At 42.4% G+C, this 19,624-nt stretch overlaps 1 protein-coding gene across 10 annotated transcripts in view; it reads right to left on the bottom strand.

The window, feature by feature from the left end:
• The window catches only part of MACF1 (microtubule actin crosslinking factor 1), a 343,633-nt gene that overhangs the window by 227,752 nt on the left and 96,257 nt on the right, over positions 1 to 19,624 (bottom strand). The window lies entirely within an intron of this gene.

The following is a 19,624-nucleotide window of genomic DNA, read 5'->3' as shown; positions in this document are numbered from 1 at the left end:
CTGAAATTAGGGCGCAGAAAGGCCAATCCGAGGCATGCAGCAGCTAGGTGTTCTCCTTCTGTGAGGTGTCTTTTCCATTTCAGGAAGCTGTTGCAGCATGTGGCCACCTGAACTCCACATCATCTTCAGGTATGCACCCGCCTCTTCCCCAGCTGGGACATAGCATGTAAGCCCACCTTATCCGCCCCTTACCTCTACATCAGTCCAAACTCAGCAACAGCCTCTAGTCATGTAAAGAGACAAGATTGAGCACTGACACTTCTCCATGGTGTGGGGGAGGGATGGCAAAGGCAAGATCGGCCTCCTCTGCCCAGCTTATCAGAAGCTGAATTCCACACGAGGACAAGGCAAGTGCCAAATATACGTCTGTCATCATAGAGCTGTATAGGGGAGGTTAGACAAAATCTGCAAGTCTTCTACCAAGCAGGAACACTATACAATAATGCCCCCTGTGCCCTCCTAGCCAGAGGCGAGTAATAATCCGATCACTCAGCCAATGTTAATTTTACCAATGTGAAACATAACACTAGAAGCTGAGGCATGGTACTCGACTGCTGGCATACATTCACACACACATGCTTTATAAGTCCCATATCACTTTATGTACTCATCTAACATTCGCAGAGTTATGCAGAAGGTAACAGTCTCTGTTGAACTTCAATGTTTGGTAGTAGCTTCTGGGATGTTCCACGAAGGGTCCCACAGATATTAGATATACGTTAAGTCGGTAGAACCGGTCAGCCATCGTGTATGGTGGCTTCCTTTTAACTCCCAATCTTTTCAATATACTGAAAAATGTATGGCAGCAGCAGTTTACTCCACTCTCTCCATAGAGAACACATCATGCTCAAGCACTCGTGTGTATGGGGAGTTAAGAGAGACAGGTATCCATCAGTTATCTAAGCTTAAAGATTAGAAAATTACATACTGTTTAAAGGTTTTTGGGTTAAATTTATCTTTAAAATGTTTTAGGCAATTTTTTTTATATAGATAATTACGGTACATTTTTACAAAAATCATGAATTTTTCAAACTGGCCACTGGGGCTTTCTTTTTAGACTGTAACTTTCTGTTTCAGGAAATAACACATGCACATTGCTACAATGGTAAGAAAGCAGGGTCAGTTGTGATTTAGTAAATGATGGATTCTGTGTTATTAGTTGGTTGTGTATAGAGTTATCAGTCATAACCCTTCCCGGATGGTAAGGCACTTGCTGTAAATTCATCCTGAAAGAAAAGCGCTTTAAAAAAAAAAAAATTATATAGAATTTACGGTATATATGGATATAATCAATTTTACATGTCTATATATGTACTGACTCTGGGCCCATGTGTGTGTACTGGGTCCTGGGTTCCTCCTAATGCAGGAAAATACTAGGCTTCATGTGGCTGGGGTGTGTCAGCAGTTCCTGCAAGATGAAGGCATTGAAGCTATGGACTGGCCCGCCCGTTCCCCAGACCTGAATCCAATTGAGCACATCTGGGACATCATGTCTCGCTCCATCCACAAACATCACGTTGCACCACAGACTGTCCAGGAGTTGGCAGATGCTTTAGTCCAGGTCTGGGAGGAGATCCCTCAGGAGAACATTGGCCACCTCATCAGGAGCATTTCCAGGCGTTGTAGGGAGGTCATACAGGCACGTGGAGGCCACACACATTACTGAGCATTATTTCCTTCTCTTGAGGCATTTCCACTGAAGTTACATCATCCTGTAACTTCATTTTCCACTTTGATTTTGAGCATCATTTTAACTCCAGACCTCCGTGGGATATTAGTTGTGATTTATGTTGATCATTTTAATGTTGTATTGTTCTCAACACATTCCACTAAGTAATGAATATTTGTAACTAGAATATTTCATTCAGTGATATCTAGGATGTGGGATTGTAGTGTTCCCTTTATTTTTTGAACAGTGTATATACACACACATAAACACCAGTATTTGTTCTTAGGGGTTCCCCACAGTAGCTCACCCATCAAGTTTTAGCGTTTGATTTTTAAAATACTGATTTCATTATATTTTGTTCCTGGCACATTTTTATTTTTTTGTATTTAGTGCACCATGGGGACACACTACATATTATTTAGGGTTACAAATTTTTAAACTGCTTTTCTGATGATAGCTTCCCCTTTTGACAATCCTATCAAACGATATAAAACTAATGAAATGCTTGAGTCAGGACATCACCTGCATAATAAGAAACAGAGGCCAGCCTAGAGCTATAGTATTTTGTATACAGCACCATACAAACGGTACTGTAGTATTAGGCAATGTTCACACTACATTTTCAGATTCCATTTACCATATACAGGACGGCTGCAACATATCCCATCGCATAAGAATACAGAAAGATACTTTGTTCATCGAGTCCCATTGTAAAAGGAAAACGTACACCACACTGTATAAGTTATTTTTTTACTATGTACCTTTCTATGGCATAGTGAAGTGCTATACACAATTCTGTACCACAAAAAGGTTGCAGTCACAGACTCTTGAGTGAATGGCGCCATACGTTTATTGCTTAGTGTGTATGTCGGGCACTTTTCCTGCCATAGACACCAGCAGCATATGTGAAACTGTTTCCTAACAGCGCCTTAGGAACAGTATCATAGATAATATTTGCACAGTGATTTTCAGGTAGTCTTATCGGTTTAGAGTGACAGGTGCAGGGGTTACAGAGCGCCAGTAGAACAAAATTACCAAAAGCTTCCAGAACTATGAGGAGCTGTCTCATAAAATAATACTAAATTTCTCTATATAATTTATTAGACTGAATACAATAATGCCCCATGTCTAGCTATCACTGTTAGATACCTCTTAGGTTGTCCCCCCTGCTGTTCTTTAGATTCGCTCTTAGAAGGTTCACCTAGCGTGTACAGACCTCATGGTCACACATGGTCGGTCCAATAACTTGCCCCCTCTTGTAGATCAAACCTGTGATTATCATGGCCAGTCAATATCAATCAGCAAACTACAAGAGACTTCCTTCACCAGCACTGGATACGTTAGGTCAATGTTCTGAGAGAATCAAAAGAACTTCCGAGGGGCGCCATAACTTACGGTAAAACCAATAGCATCTTTGGCTATGTTTTAGGTTGTCCCATGATTAAATATTAGATTTCCACATTAGATCATGCAATCCAGAACAAGGAAAAAAGTCACATACGCAATATCGATAGTGAAGTACTTGATAAAACATAGAAGGGTCTTCACGAATTATCATCTCAGACATGTCCATAAGACATATCAGTGGGCTACTCTGTTGGATACAGAACATATCCAGCAAATTCTAAAACTAGCGCTCTTGAAGACTGGAAGTTCAGACTTTCAACTGTCTCCAACGCTGCTAGCGTGGAACTAGATGGGACACTGAAGTTGGCTGAATCTAGTTATAGCAAACAGCTTGCAAACACGTGCTCCTTGCCTTGGAGACCAAATAGAAATATAATTCCCTCATTCTTGAGAACAGAGACTTTTTTTTTTTTTTAAAGGGAACCTGTCACCCCCAGAATCGAAGGTGAGCTAAGCCCACCAGCATCAGGGGCTTATCTACAGCACTAGATGATGGCCCGATTCTAACGCTTCGGGTATTCTAGAAAATGCATGTCCACGTAGTATATTGCCCAGCGACGTAGTACCGGTTCCAGGAAAACTGTACAAGAAGCCACGTATCACGGTGAAGGAGCAAAACCTCAAAGCAGTCGATAACTTCACCTACTTAGGCTACGTTCACATTAGCGTTTTGCGTGTTTGCGTCGGGCGACGCAGCGGCGACTCATGCGTCATGCACCCCTATATTTAACATGGGGGACGCATGGACATGCGTTGTGCTGCGTTGTGCGACGCATGCGTTATTTTTGCCGCAAGCGTCGGGCGCAGAAAACGCAACAAGTTGCATTTTTCTTGCGTCCAAATTTCTGCAAAAAACGACGCATGCGTCGCAAAACGCAGCGTTTTTGCGTGCGTTTTGGTGCGTTTTTATTTGCGTTGTGCGTTGCGTCGCCGACGCAGCGGCGCACAACGCAAATGTGAACGTAGCTTTAGGCAGCACACTTTCCCGTGAAGTAACCATAGACACTGAGGTTAATAACAGAATCGTCAAAGCCAGTGCCGCCTTCGGGAGACTGCGTAAGAACGTCTGAGAACGAAGGGGACTCAGCCTTACCACCAAGCTGAAGGTCTACTGCGCGGTGGTCCTCACCACACTTCTCTATGCTAGCGAGACCTGGACAGTGTCCAGCCGGCATGCTAAACAGCTTAATCATTTCCACATGAGTTGCCTCCGCAGACTCCTCCACATCAGGTGGCAAGACAAGGTCCCGGACACAGCAATTCTGGAACAAACTGGGCTCTGCAGCGTTTACACTCTCCTGCTGAAAGTCCAAGCCAGGTGGGCTGGACATGTGGTCCGAATGCCTGACAGCCGACTACCGAAACAACTGCTGTTGGGGGGCAGAAGAAGCGCTATAAAGACTGCCTTAAGGTGTCTCTCAAAAAACTTGGAAGTCAACACCAATGAATGGGAAGAGCTTGCCCTGGATCGTCCAGGTTGGTGGGGCAGGATCACCTCAGGAGCACGTGCAGCTGAAGATAGGAAAATCTGTGACGCAAAAAGAAAGCGTGCTGTACGCAAGGCACAAGTAGAATCTGGTGTACTGACCACATCTGCTTTCGTATGTCAAGTATGTGGGCGAACCTTCAGGGCCCGGATTGGAATCATCAGCCACCCCCGGACCCATAACTATTAATTCTCTTCTAACCCTGAAGTCATGGTCCTCTTCGAAAACGAAGAACGAACATCAGAATACAGCACAGAGCCACGTAGTATATTGCACAGCCCACGTAGTATATTGCCCAGTCACGTAGTATATTGCACAGCCCACATAGTATATTGCCCAGCGACATAGTATACAGCACAGAGCACATTGCCCAGCCACGTAGTATATTGCCCAGTTACGTAGTATATTGCCCACTCACGTAGTATACAGCACAGAGCCACGTAGTATATTGCCCAGCTACGTAGTATATTGCCCAGCGACGTAGTATACAGCACAGAGCCACGTAGTATATTGCCCAGCTACGTATGTCACAGGTTACAAAATAAAAAATAAACATACTCACCTTCCGATCTGAGGGCCCCTTGTAGTTCTATCGCCTGTGCGCGGTGCACGCGGCAGCTTCCGGTCCCAGTGTGTGATGGCAGGTCGTTCTCGCGCAGGCCCTGTGATGACGTCGCGGTCACATGACCGTGACGTCATGGCAGGTCCTTCTCGCGCAGGACCTGTGATGTCGCGGTCACATGACCGTGACGTCATGGAAGGTCCTTGTCGCATACCATCTTTAGCACCGGAACCTGCTGCTTGCATGGAGCAGTCACCAGAGCGTCGCGAGGAGCGGGAAAGGCGCCGGAGGGTGAGTATATGATGATTTTTTATTTTTTTTTAATTATTTTTAACATTAAATCTTTTTACTATTGACGCTGAATAGGCAGCATCAATAGTAAAAACTTGGTCACACAGGGTTAATAGCGGCGGCTACAGAGTGAGTTACCCACGGCATAACACGGTCCGTTACCGCTGGCATTAACCCTGTGTGAGCGGTGACTGCGGGGAGTATGGAGCGGGCGCCGGGCACTGACTGCAGGGGAGTAGGGAGGGACTAATCGGACTGTGGCCATTGCTGATTGGTCGCGGCAGCCATGAAAGGCAGCTGGCGAGACCAATCAGCGACTTGGATTCCATGACAGACAGAGGCCATGACCAATGAATATCCGTGACAGACAGAAAGACAGACAGACGGAAGTGACCCTTAGACAATTATATAGTAGATTCTGGAATGCTGTAGATAAGCCCCCAATGTGAAGACAAGAAGAGGATGTCATCGTAAGAAGATGGGAGGCCCCGGACCGGACCGCAACGCCCATCGTACCGGGACCGCCCCTGGGTGAGTATAATCTAACCTCTTTTTCTCATCTTTCAGGATACATCGGGGCTTATCTACAGCATTACAGAATGCTGTAGATAAGCCCCTGATGCTGGTGGGCTTAGCTCATCTTCGATTTTGGGGGCGACAGGTTCCCTTTAAATATGGAGTTAATTGCAAAGTTGTTTGTTTTTTCATGCACTTTGCAATTTTAACCATTAATGAACATGAGACAATACCTTTAAATCCAATCATAACACTGCCACATGCCCCTCTGGGTAAACTGCACAATACAATAAAACATAAATGTCACTTAATGCACTTTATTTTCAATCTGCATGCATCCACTTAAATTTTCGGAAAAAGATTAAGGCCAAGACAAAGGCTCAAGCAGACATCTGTCTCACAAAAGTTCAGAGCTTTATAATGTGCTGCACTATTCTGTCTATACAGTCATGGTCAAAAGTGTAATTGGCACCCTTGAAATTGTTCCAGAAAATGAAGTATTTCTCCCAGAAAATTATTGAAATTACACGTTTTGTTATACACATGCTTATTTCTTGTGTGTGTACTGGAACACAAAAAATACAGAGGGATAAAAAAAAAAAGGCAAAATTGGAAATAATTTCACACAAAACCCCCAAAATAGGCTGGACGAAATTTTTAGCTCCCTCAACTTAATATTTGGTTGCACACCTTTTGAAATAAATAGCTGCAATCAAATCGCTTCCTATAACCATCAACAATCTTCTTCATCTCTCATCTGGAGTTTTGGACCATTCTTCTTTTGCAAACATTTTTGAAGGGTGCCTTCTCCCAACAGAAATTTTAAGGTCTTTCCACAGGAGTTCAATGGAATTTAGACCCAAACTCATGGCTGGTCACTTCAGAACTCTCCAGTACTTTGTTTCCATCCATTTCTGGGTGCTTCTTGAAGTATGTTTGGGGCCATTGTACTGCTGGAAGACCCATGACGAGTCACAAACCCAGCTTTCTGACACTGGGCACTACATTGCAACCCAAAATTCTTTGATAATCTTCAGATTTCATGATGCCTTGCACACAGTCAAGGCACAATACCAGTGGCAGCAAAACAACCCCAAAATAACTTTAAACCGCCACCATATTTGACTGTAGGTATCATGTTCTCTTCTTTGTAGGACTCATTACGTTTTCAGTAACCAGTAGAATGATGTGCTTTACCAAAAAGCTCTATCTTAGTCTCAACTGTCCTCAAGACACTTTCACAGAAGGATTTTGTCTTACGTACATTTTCGTAAATGGCAGTCTAGCTCTTGTACGTCTATGTGTATGTAGTTCTTCAGCAATAGCGCTTAATTTAATTCAAAATGTCGACGAATATTTCACACTGACACTGATGAACCCTGAGCCTGCAGGACATCATGAATTTCTTTGGAACTTGCTTGGGCCTGCTTATCCACCATCCGGACTATTCTGCGCTACAACTTTTATAATTTTTTCTCTGCCTTCCACATCCAAGGAGATTAGCTACAGTGCCATGGGTTGTAAACTTCTTGATTATGTTGCGCACTGTGGTCAAAGGAACATCAAGATCTCTGGAGATGGATTCTTGTTGTTATTTTTCAACAATTTTGGTTCTTAAGTCTTCAGACAGTTCTCTTCTCTTTATTTTCTCTATGCTTAGTGTGGCACACACAGACACACAAAGCAAAGACTGAGTCAACCTCTCCCCTTTTTATCTGGCCTCAGGTGTCATTTTCAGATAGTCCACACTTGTTACTTGCCACAGGTGAGTTTGAACCAGCATCACATGAAACAAAGATGCTTACCACAATTTAGGAAAGGTGCCAACAATTTTGTCCTGCCCATTTTTGAGGTAGTATGTGAAATTGTGCCTTTTTATGCTTTTTTTGTGTTGTTCCAATACACACAAAGGAAATAAACATGCGTATAACAAAATATGTGTTGACTGGTCTCATTCGGTCACACAGAACTAAGCAATGACAGCAGAGATGTCCAGTAAGGAATAACTGGTCTACAGGATGGAAAAAACTCATAGAAAAATACCTTTAAAAAAAAAAAAAAAAAAAAAAAAAAAACAGAAAAAAATGGAATATAAACAACATCTAGCTGAAAGGATTATAGGCAAACACATACATAGCATAAAAATACAAATAAAAGTATACTCATTCTGAACAGGGGTGAAGGTCTGACTCCCAGGTGAGCTGCACACATATGGACCTTTTATTTTAGTGGCAGCAAAGATCCAAGATTGATACCCATCAAACATAGTAATAACCCTTCCATTAAAAGCCATGTTTTTTGTCCTAGAGAACTACTTTAAGAAGATAGATTACAGGAAATAAGAAAATGGCTTTTCTGTTCTGTTTTTGTGAATACTCCGAACATCGCTATATAGTTCTTCGGTACAACAGGGCCCTCTGCTGGTGAGAACTGGAAATAAAATTATACGTTCTCTCCGAGCTCTCTCACTACCAGTCATCTCTCCGTCATCTATAACAGGCAAACCCCTCTGCTTGTGAGATCAGAAGGTTTGCACAGCATGTATCAGGAAAACTGCACAATGTACACGCCATCTCAGGCATTTTTATCCTTAGGGTATGTGCACACGTCAGGATTTCTGGCAGAAATTTTCCTGACAAAAACCGGATATTTCTGCCAGAAATCCGCATGCGTTTTTTTTTTTTCCACTTTTTTTCACGCTTTTGATGCGGGGTTTTTTGCGTTTTTTCCGAATGCATAGAATAGCGGAAAAAACGTGAATAAAACGCAAAATAAATGAACATGCTGCTTTTTTTTACCGCGATGCGTTTTTTCGCGTTAAAAAAACACATGTGCACAAAAATTGCAGAATGCATTCTAAATGATAGGATGCATAATGCATGTGTTTTTTATGAGTTTTTATAGCGTTTTTATCGCGAAAAAACCTGAACGCGTGCACATACCCTCAGAATGACAAAGCTATCTGGTATGATGGCGTCATCACAGGCAAGTCTCAACTTCAAGATTAGTCATAAAGCCAAGGGGGGAGGTAGAGTCACAGGAGACTCATTTAAAGGGGCTGTCCAAGCAGAATAAAAGCTTCTGCTTATACTAGAAAAAAATGCCATTTTAATTGCCAATCTGTGTCTGACATTAGTGAAAAGATTTATTTCATTGTATCTTGTACTCAGCTAACCTATTCTGCCAAAAATAACAAATAGTACTGTGCTATTTTGTCCTGCATAATGCTGGACATCAAAAGGCCCCCCAACAGAAATATTCGGTATGTCCATTAGTCTGCTTAAGAGTTTACTTAATACAGCACATTACTATAACGTAAGGGAAAACAACCTACATATTTTCCATTAAAAGAGAAATTTCTAGTACAGACATAACTAGCGTTAGTGTACATGTTCCGAAGGGAAGCCTGTTACTGCTGAGGAGCGCCTCCGTCCTTATCGCACAGGGACACCTTGTGTTGCCGTGTATGTCACAGCATGTGACAGAGGACACCAGAGAGGCCATAACAGGAAGAGGAGAATTACACAGGGAAGAAAGAAAGAAAGAACTCTCTCTCTCTCTCTATCTATATATATACATACATATACATATATATATATATACATATATACACACACACAGTCATGGCCAAAAGTATTAACACCCCTGCAATTCTGTCAGATAATACGCAGTTTCTTCCTGAAAATGATTGCAATCACAAATTCTTTGGTATTATTATCTTCATTTAAGTTGTCTTAAATGAAAAAACACAAAAATAATTGTCCTAAAGTCAAATTGGATATAATTCCACACCAAACATAAAAAAGGGGGTGGACAAAAGTATTGGCATCGTTCGAAAAATCATGTGATGCTTCTCTAATTTGTGTAATTAACAGCACCTGTAACTTACCTGTGGCACCTAACAGGTGTTGGCAATAACTAAATCACAGTTGCAGCCAGTTGGCATGGATTAAAGTTGACTCAACCTCTGTCCTGTGTCCTTGTGTGTACCACATTGAGCATGGAGAAAAGAAAGAAGACCAAAGAACTGTCTGAGGACTTGAGAAACCAAATTGTGAGGAAGCATGAGCAATCTCAAGGCTACAAGTCCATCTCCAAAGACCTGAATGTTCCTGTGTCTACCGTGCGCAGTGTCATCAAGAAGTTTAAAGCCCATGGCACTGTGGCTAACCTCCCTAGATGTGGATGGAAAAGAAGAATTGACAAGAGATTTCAACGCAAGATTGTGCGGATGTTGGATAAAGAACCTAGACTAACATCCAAACAAGTTCAAGCTGCCCTGCAGTCCGAGGGTACAACAGTGTCAACCCATACTATCCGTCGGCGTCTGAATGAAAAGGGACTGTATGGTAGGAGACCCAGGAAGACCCCACTTCTTACCCCGAGACATAAAAAAAGCCAGGCTGGAGTTTGCCCAAACTTACCTGAAAAAGCCTAAAACGTTTTGGAAGAATGTTCTGTGGTCAGATGAGACAAAAGTAGAACTTTTTCGGCAAAGGCATCAACATAGAGTTTATAGGAGAAAAAAAAAGAGGCATTTAAAGAAAAGAACACGGTCCCTACAGTCAAACATGGCGGAGGTTCCATGATGTTTTGGGGTTGCTTTGCTGACTCTGGCACTGGACTGCTTGACCGTGTGCATGGCATTATGAAGTCTGAAGACTACCAACAAATTTTGCAGCATAATGTAGGGTTCAGTGTGAGAAAGCTGGGTCTCCCTCAGAGGTCATGGGTCTTCCAGCAGGACAATGACCCAAAACACACTTCAAAAAGCACTAGAAAATGGTTTGAGAGAAAGCACTGGAGACTTCTAAGGTGGCCAGCAATGAGTCCAGACCTGAATCCCATAAAACACCTGTGGAGAGATCTAAAAATGACAGTTTGGACAAGGCACCCTTCAAATATCAGGGACCTGGAGCAGTTTGCCCAAGAAAAATGGTCTAAAATTCCAGCAGAGCATTGTAAGAAACTCATTGATGGTTACCGGAAGCGGTTGGTCGCAGTTATTTTGGCTAAAGGTTGTGCAACCAAGTATTAGGCTGAGGGTGCCAATACTTTTGTCTGGCCCATTTTTGGAGTTTTGTGTGAAATGATCAATGTTTTGCTTTTTGCTTCATTCTCTTTTGTGTTTTTTCATTTAAGACAAATTAAATGAAGATAATAATACCAAAGAATTTGTGATTGCAATCATTTTCAGGAAGAAACTGAGTATTATCTGACAGAATTGCAGGGGTGTGAATACTTTTGGCTGTGTGTGTGTGTGTGTGTGTGTGTGTGTGTGTGTGTGTGTGTGTGTGTGTGTGTGTGTGTGTATATATATATATTATATTATATTATATTATATTATATATATATATATATATATATATATATATATATATATATATATATATATATATATATATACACATACACACACAACTAGATTGTGGCCCGATTCTAACGCATCGGGTATTCTAGAATATGCATGTCACCGTCGCTGATTGGTCGAGGCAACCTTTATGACATAATCGTCGCCATGGCAACCATTATGACATCTACGTCGATACTGTGCCCGTCGCTGAATCAGAGACGCGGGATATCTACGTCCTTTATGACATCATCGTCAAGTGTCAGGAGGACTGATCAATATAGAAGTGTCAGGAGGACTGATCAATATAGAAGTGTCAGGAGGACTGATCAATATAGAAGTGTCAGGAGGACTGATCAATATAGAAGTGTCAGGAGGACTGATCAATATAGAAGTGTCAGGAGGACTGATCAATATTGAAGTGTCAGGAGGACTGATCAATATAGAAGTGTCAGGAGGACTGATCAATATAGAAGTGTCAGGAGGATTTATCAATATAGAGGTATCAGGAGGACTGATCAATACAGAAGTGTCAGGAGGATTTATCAATAAGTGTCAGGAGGACTGATCAATATAGAAGTGTCAGGAGGACTGATCAATATAGAAGTGTCAGGAGGACTGATCAATATAGAGGTATCAGGAGGACTGATCAATATAGAAGAGTCAGGAGGACTGATCAATATAGAGGTGTCAGGAGGACTGATCAATATAGAAGTGTCAGGAGGACTGATCAATACTGAAGTGTCAGGAGGACTGATCAATATAGAAGTGTCAGGAGGACTGATCAATATAGAAGTGTCAGGAGGACTGATCAATATAGAAGTGTCAGGAGGACTGATCAATATAGAAGTGTCAGGAGGACTGATCAATATAGAATGTCAGGAGGACTGATCAATATTGAAGTGTCAGAAGGACTGATCAATATTGAAGTGTCAGGAGGACTGATCAATATAGAAGTGTCAGGAGGACTGATCAATATAGAAGTGTCAGGCGGACTGATCAATATAGACGTATCAGGAGGACTGATCAATATAGAAGTGTCAGGAGGACTGATCAATATAGAAGTGTCAGGAGGACTGATCAATATAGAAGTGTCAGGAGGACTGATCAATATAGAATGTCAGGAGGACTGATCAATATAGAAGTGTCAGGAGGACTGATCAATATAGAAGTGTCAGGAGGACTGATCAATATAGAAGTGTCAGGAGGACTGATCAATATAGAAGTGTCAGGAGGACTGATCAATATAGAAGTGTCAGGAGGACTGATCAATATAGAGGTATCAGGAGGACTGATCAATATAGAAGTGTCAGGAGGACTGATCAATATAGAAGTGTCAGGAGGACTGATCAATATAGAAGTGTCAGGAGGACTGATCAATATAGAAGTGTCAGGAGGACTGATCAATATAGAGGTATCAGGAGGACTGATCAATATAGAAGTGTCAGGAGGACTGATCAATATAGAAGTGTCAGGAGGACTGATCAATATAGAAGTGTCAGGAGGACTGATCAATACAGAAGTGTCAGGAGGACTGATCAATATAGAAGTGTCAGGAGGACTGATCAATATAAAAGTGTCAGGAGGACTGATCAATATAGAAGTGTCAGGAGGACTGATCAATATAGAAGTGTCAGGAGGACTGATCAATATAGAATGTCAGGAGGACTGATCAATATAGAATGTCAGGAGGACTGATCAATATAGAAGTGTCAGGAGGACTGATCAATATAGAAGTGTCAGGAGGACTGATCAATATAGAAGTGTCAGGAGGACTGATCAATATAGATGTGTCAGGAGGACTGATCAATACAGAAGTGTCAGGAGGACTGATCAATATAGAAGTGTCAATCAGACTGGCGGCCTCGACCAATCAGAAACGCGGGATTTCTACGTCGATGCTGTGCCGGTCTCTGATTGATTAATCGAGGCCGCCAGGCCTCGACCAGAGAGTCGGGATTTCCAGGACAGACAGACAGACAGACGGAAAAACCCTTAGGCAATTATATATATATATATATATTATAGCACCAGTGACACAGAAAGAAAAAGCAAGATGTGAGATGTGAACGTGCCACACACATAGAAATACAGGAGACTGCTCACACAAGCAAATGCACAAGTGACAAATTTACAAACACCAGAAAATAAAGACCACAAATTATAGCAGTCCACTCATCATCCCCTCTATCAACCATGTAGACAACAAGAGCCATAGATAAAAAGATCACCTGGACACAAGATATACACCTACCAAAGAGGTCGAGAGAGAAAAGGAAAGTAGACATGTAAGCGAAAGTATGACAGCTGACTAAAGTCTGCTAATAACTAAGGCATAGCAAATAATAAGACCAACATGTTGGGCAGCAAAAGCACATGAAGCCTCCTGAGGGTCAGTCAGTAAAAACACATTATACACCAAAGGGTCAGACAGTAGGAGCACATCATAGCCACCAAAGGGTAAAGGGTCAGACAGTAGGAGCACATTATAGCCACCAGAGGGTCATACAGTAAGAGCGCATTGTGAAGAGCAGAACAAAAATGATTACCTCAATGAACAAAAATAAAAAAAAAAAGAATTTGTGATAAATATTGACCTGTCCATTCAAGGACATTTTAGCTATAGTATGAAATCCTGTTTTTCTTGTCTGTGGAATTGCCTTTGTACTGTTTGTTGTGAAACTGCCGCCCACGAAACTGTTTTCTTTTCTTTCTTTCCTGTTTTGTCTCTTTGTTTAAACATGCAAAACTTGTATAACCACTAAACCTACTGAAACAACTATATAAAGAAGGGATAGCACCTTGAAGGCAGGCGTGCTTCAGAGACTTCCCAGTGATACACTATACAAGACGTGTCTTGTGTATTATTTCTGGTGATTCCCCACTTCCAAAGGCTGCTCCGACTGAGTGTGATCCCGACATTTCCTGGCGCCCGAACAGGGATTCGAGGTCTGTGTATTCCTTCAAGAACACCGGCAGAATACGAACGAAAAGAGAATCTGGGATAATGGACGGCAGATGAACAAAAACCTGGCCAGGTAAGAGACACTGTTAGATCTCTTATATCTGCCCTGCACTGTCCGTAAGATTTTCTGTGTCGTGTTCTTTAGCGGGTAGTTCTAGTAGAGGAGGATACCTATAGCTCGGGTTCTTGAACTATTTAGGAATTGATCACCTCACGGAGTACGGCATTGAATGAGAGTGAATGTGAATAGAAGGTGTGTGGAAGTTGGGAATAGCCCTATAAGCCGCCCAGGGGGTTGAAACAGAAGAAGTGACTGTCCCACTGGGCAACGTGGTTGCGTCCTTTCGGGGAGACCTCCGCGCCTATGTTCAATCTCTGATCCTGTCTTTGACAAAAACCTGGTGACGGATAAGTGTATGATAGTATGAGCCCAGGACAGATAAATTAGCCTGGGACAAGAATACGTTGTATGTGATAGTATAAGCCCAGGACAGATAAATTAGCCTGGGACAAGATACGTTGTATGTTCTTTTTCTTTTTCTGTCTGGTTGCATTTGTGTTGTTTGCTATAGGTGTAGGAATCAGGATTTTCTTACATCAACACAGTTTAAACATCCTAGCTCCTTAGGAAGAAGGTAACGAGGTATTCTCATACCCAAACGCCACCTAGGGCAAGAAAAAGACATCCTAGCTCCTTAGGAAGAAGGTAACGAGGTATTCTCATACCCAAACGCCACCTAGGGCAAGAAAGCTCAGGATAAGAAAATGGGGAATAAGCAAACAAAGTCGGAACCAGAAGAATTAGATATCTATACTATCATAAAGGAGAGAAGTGGTGAAGATGCCACTAAGGGGCTGAAAAAGATTTTTAGTAAGTTTGGAGTTACTAGGGCAGAAGCTTTTAGTAGAAAACTATGGGAAGGAATTCAGGAAAGGAAAAGAGGCATAATCAGAGACAAGAAATGGATAGATCAGATCCAAGCATTGATTGATGTCTCTAGGGTAGCAGAAAATGAGGGATGGACATATAATCAACAGAGTAAAAAGTGGTGTATTAGACCCACAGGCTGTGGAGAAAAACAAAATGTGGAATCTAAAAATACCCCACCCCCATACCTTAACCCACATGCCCCATCTTTTCTCCAAACACCACCTCAAAGTTTAGCCGGACCAGGAGGATGGGTATGTCCGCACTGTGGACAACAAAATCCAGACTGGAGAAATGATTGCCTAGCCTGTGGTACACCTAGACATGGCGCTGTACTTGCCCCTGTTAGGGTAGTACCAAGACCCTTTAGGGAATCTGGTGCTGACGGAGTAATGGGAACTAGATATCACCAAACTCGACAATATTTCCCTTGGTCCCCCGCTGAAGGCATGTCTTTTTTTGCATAACGCACCAGATCCCACCCAGTGTCCAGTTAGATTTGCACAATATATACAGCAAATTATGCAGACTCACGCTGGAGTTTGGGCAGATGGAGAAGAATTATGTAGAATGAAAATGACTCCTGGACTCTTCCAGGAGCTATTAGCAAATCTACAGGTACATAGGCCCCAAGCAGGAGATGGTGCCTTACAAACGATAGAATCAGGTACACAATTTGTAGATCACTTAATGGTTTTCATGAGGGAGAGACAGAGGCAGAGAGGAACAACGGGAGTGGTGGCTCAGAAATCTGGACAATCAGTAGACGAATATTATCTAAGTGTAGAAAATAATTTCAGAGATGAAGGCATGGATCTAACCGCTCCAGGAATGATGAGGTTAGTTACAAAAACCTTTATAGATGGATTGTCTCCAAAAGTGAAGGAAAAGCTTAAGGCCGCAACCCCTGATTGGAGAACCTTGGAAGACCCACACCTGGCTAGACAGAAAGCTGTAGGGATAGAAATGGACTTAAGAGAAAATTCTAAGCCAGTAAGAATTGCACAGGCTAATACTGGCTCTGCTAATCAAAAGTTTACTTGTCATTACTGTAAGAAGCCAGGACATTTCCAAAGGGAATGTAGGAAGAGAAAAGCAGATATAGATTCAGGAACCTTTGTACCCAAAAATAGGATAAATAACCCAGTGCCTGATCAAACAGACAGCTCAGAATGACTGAAAGTTATGCAGGTCTCTCTTCCTTCTAGAAGACCAATAATTCAAGTTGAAGTTGAGGGTAAAAATGTACCTTTTCTGATAGATACGGGAGCAACATCCTCCATTTTAAATCAGGACTTTTTACCATATCCTGACAATATATCCTCAAAGGTTACATATGCAGAAGGGTATGATGGTAAAATTCAGGCGTTGCCCTTTACAAAACCTTTAAATGTGAGCTTTGGCCCTAAAACTTTTGTATCCAAATTTTTATTTGCTAAAGGTGCACCTACCTGCTTGTTGGGTACTGATGTCTTAAGTAAAATGCATGCAAACATCCATTTTAGAGAAGATGGCACAGTTATGCTGACCATCCCTGAAGATGCAGAAACTCTGGAACCATATGTTAGAATACAGGCAATGGAGGATTTTCCCGAAATTTACACTCAACAAGCAAAAATTGACTTGTCTCGGGTTCCTGACAGCCTATGGGCAAAAGGAGACACTGATGTAGGATTTTTATCAGTAGCTCCTATACTGTTAGAAACTGCCCCGGGAACCATATTACCTCAGCTTAGGCAATACCCCATCAGCGCCCAGCAAGAACAGGCGATTTCTCAACAAATTCAGGATTATGTGTTACAAGGTGTTTTGGTAGAAATCAGGTCACCCGCCAATACATCCTTATATCCTGTTAAAAAGAAAGTGTCCTCCAAAGAAACTATGGTGAAATATCGCATGGTGCACGACTTACGGGAAATCAATAAGGTTTTGGCACCGGTCACCCCTGTGGTACCGAATCCTCATACCTTACTGTCTCAAATTCCCAGCAATGCTGCATATTTTACGGTAATTGACTTCTCAAACGCATTTTTTTCTGTGCCACTACATAAGAACTGTTGGCATTTGTTTGCCTTTACATTCAAGGGTAAACAATTAGCATGGACAAGATTGCCACAAGGTATGGTACACTCACCAACTTTGTACTCTGAAGCAATGCAGACCGTGCTAAAAAATTTCATCCCAGAACCAGGAGTAGTCATTCTACAGTATGTAGAGGACTTACTTATTTGTTGCCCTGATGAGCAGACGGCAGTTACCTCAACTGTTAATTTCTTAATTTTCCTAGCGCAAGAAGGCTGTAAAGTAAATAGACAGAAACTCCAGGCTTGTCAACAAACAGTCGTGTTTTTAGGTCACTGCATATCACAGGGCATCAGACACCTCACACCTCAACGTACGGAAGCCATACATAACATGCTTGAACCCAGGAATCACAAACAGCTGCGTGCTTTCCTAGGTATTGTTTCACACTGTAGACAGTGGATCATACATGCAAGTCAACTCATGCAGCCTTTATATGACTGTATTGCCAACACACCATATTCACTCAGTGAAGAGGCTAAACAGTCATTTTCCTCTTTGAAAACAGCACTGGTATCAGCTCCGGCTTTGGGACTCCCAGACTACACTAAACCTTTTCAATTGATGGCAGCTGAGATATCCTCACATGCTACAGGGGTGCTCACACAAAAACATGGAAACAAACAGAGACCTGTGGCATACATATCAGCTCATCTGGACCCTGTAGCTAGAGCCGCACCTTCTTGTGTAAGAGTAGTAGCCGCAATTTCACTGTTATTAGATAAAGCTTCTGAGATTGTTCTTGATCACCCACTTCTAGTTCAGACCACTCATGATGTACATGGCATTCTTAACCAGGTCCAACCTAAACATATTTCAATGGCCAGACACCTCCGTCTCCAATGTTCCCTACTACTGCCGCCCAACATTTCCTTTGCCAGGATTCAGACTCTTAATCTCGCGTCTTTGCTCCCTTTAGAGTCTGAGGGGGGTACCATACCTGAGGAAACTGCACTCTCCAACTCCTTTGAAACTGCACTCTCCAACTCCTTTGACCCATCAAAGTCAATGCATGATTGTGTACAATTAATGGAACAAGAGACTCAGGGCTTATGTAATGTACGTGACAAGCCACTCTGTAATGCTACATTTGAACTTTTCATAGATGGCAGTAGATATGCAGATATGAATGGACAATTTCATACAGGTTATGCGGTAGTAACTCAGCATGAAGTGCTGAAAGCAGAACCTCTCCCTGCTAATCAGTCTGCACAAGAAGCAGAACTTACGGCATTAGTTGAAGCTCTAAAAATAGCCAAAGATCAGACAGCAAACATATACACTGATTCTAGATATGCACATGGCATTATTTTCGATTTTGGCGTAATATGGAGAGCCAGAGGTTATATGACTGCTTCAGGCCAACCTGTTAAACATGCCTCCCTCATTAGACAGATTCTGGAGGCAGCACAAGAAACTAAAGAAATAGCGGTGATAAAGGTAGCTGCACATGTGAGACTCGACACCGAGGAAGCCAGGGGTAACGATAAAGCCGATAAGGCAGCAAAACAGGCAGCACGTAAACCCTTACATCATGCCCACACACTAGATAGCTCTGAAGATGATGAGGAAAGATTGAAGGAAGCTCAGAAACAGGTAGACGACGAAGAACGAGGGCAGTGGCAGAAAAAAGGGGCAGAAGATCAGCAAGGATTATGGAAAAAAGGAACTTTGTTGTGTTTACCCAGAGCCTGGTACCCCGCAGTGGCAAGTGACCTCCACCTACCCACGCATGTGTCGGCAAATGGTATGACGCTCAAGGTAAAAGAAAGGTGGTTGGCTCCAGGCTTTGGTAATTTTGCTCGGAACATGTGTGCTGCATGCGCTATATGCCTGGCACACAATCCAGGTCAGGCCATTAAAACCCCAACCAAGCATCATGTAAGACCACTGTATCCCTTTCAAAGACTCCAGATCGACTACATCCAACTTCCTAGGTACAATGGATACGAATATGTGCTTGTGTGTGTGGACATGTTCTCAGGGTGGCCAGAGACTTATCCAGTTCGTAAAGCCTCAGCAAAAACTACTGCCATTAAAATAGCACATGAACTGATACCCCGTTACGGCATGCCTGAGGTGATCGAGTCAGATAGGGGTACCCATTTTACTGGGGAAATATTCCAGAATGTTATGAAAATGTTGGGAGTAGAAAACCAGTTTCACACTCCATATCATCCACAGAGTTCAGGTAAAGTGGAAAGATTAAATGGGACAATAAAATTAAAAATCCAGAAGGCCATGGCAGAAACAGGAAAGCCTTGGACCGAGTGTCTACCACTTGCCCTGTATTCCATCCGAAACACCCCAAGGGGGAAGGCTAAGCTGTCACCACATGAGATTCTTTTTGGTAGAGCAGCAAATTTG

This window comes from Ranitomeya imitator, chromosome 3, assembly GCF_032444005.1.
Source record: "Ranitomeya imitator isolate aRanImi1 chromosome 3, aRanImi1.pri, whole genome shotgun sequence".
Lineage (NCBI taxonomy): Eukaryota > Metazoa > Chordata > Amphibia > Anura > Dendrobatidae > Ranitomeya > Ranitomeya imitator.
The sequence above is the reverse complement of the archived record's forward strand: the minus strand, read 5'-3'. Positions and strand labels throughout refer to the sequence as shown.